The following is a 1451-nucleotide window of genomic DNA, read 5'->3' on the forward strand; positions in this document are numbered from 1 at the left end:
GGTTTGATGCTTAACACCACATAAAAATAAATAAATAAATATGAAGGAAAAAAAAAAAGCTGATGACCTGGCTGTATCCACCATAAATACACAATCATTGCAACCACTTTGTTGAATAGGCTAAAACCTGTATGGTACAAACAGGAAAGGCTTAGTTATTTTCTAGCCTTACTCTTCAAACATGCTTCACTGGATCTCTTCTCCTCGCACCCTGGCTGACCTGCATGCAGAATCATACTTTTTCCAATACTAGAAACCTCATGTTTTGCTAATGGAAACTCATTTGAGGGCAGTAGTAGCTTTGGTATTGTCCAAATTAAGATTCCAATCTCACAATGAATTCAGTTTCTCCCTTTTTGCTTGCAGAAACCCATTTTTACAATAGAGAACAGGACTTGTTTTGCTCTCTCATTCTTCCTTGCTCTTTACTTTAACCCCAGACATAACATTTATGTCTTCCAGAGCCAGGGAAGGAGATAGAAAACTTAAGGGAGTCTCCGATTGCTTGGAAGTACTGAAATTTAACAATGGTGCCCTCTACGGAGTGGAGGTCCTGTGTTGGCTTCCTTGAGCAACACATCCATGATATGCCCTGGAACCTTGTGAGAATTCCAACTTAGTCATGTTTTTCCTTGCTCACTTGAGGTGCCCCTCCCTTGCAATACACACCTCGTAACTTCTTAATGTTAGATCTCTATGATCCAAGATATCTGCTTCTTGGATAGGGTACTGTCCCAGAACCTGTAAATATTTCCTTACATGAGAAATGGGACTTTGTAGATGTAGTTAAACTAAGAATCTCAAGATATAGGGATAATCATGAATCATTTGAGTGAGACTAATGTAATCAAATGTTCTTATGGAAGGAAGCAGTAGGGTTGGAGTCATAGAATGATTTGAGGATGCAAGGATATTTGCATTGCTTTAGATTACAAAGTTTGTAGAAATTTATTACAATAGCAGTAGGAAATTGATCATGGGCCTTTGAATTGGCTTGGATTTTGCATGACAGCCTTTTGGGCTGAACAGGCCCAATGATCAGGATACAAGTTGCTCTCACAGCTGTTCTCTTTCTTCTTCTTTTGCACAGCTGTTTAGGTTAATCTCTCATATTCAGAATTCTGAAGGTGGAGGCAGGCACCAGTCTTAAGGGAAATGTCCCCAGTCTCAAGGCAAAACACATAAAGTTCTCCCAAGGATTTTCTCACCATAGCATTTGAGCTGTAGCTTGCAATCACTTACACAAAAGAGAAATATGTCTTTGTCTTCTTGCTCTTCAAATTATCATGAGTTGTCTCTGAAACATTTTTTCCTTTATTTGAGTCTTTTTCAATGGAGAACAGTTTCAGTGTGCCTGAGACCTGGTGATTCTAAATCAAATACCCCTGTATGGTTTTTAATCTGCTTTTAACTCTTTGGAGTATTTGGAGGTGAGGATTTATTTTTGTCAA

This window comes from Marmota flaviventris, chromosome 11 (genome assembly GCF_047511675.1).
Source record: "Marmota flaviventris isolate mMarFla1 chromosome 11, mMarFla1.hap1, whole genome shotgun sequence".
Taxonomy (NCBI): Eukaryota; Metazoa; Chordata; class Mammalia; order Rodentia; family Sciuridae; genus Marmota; species Marmota flaviventris.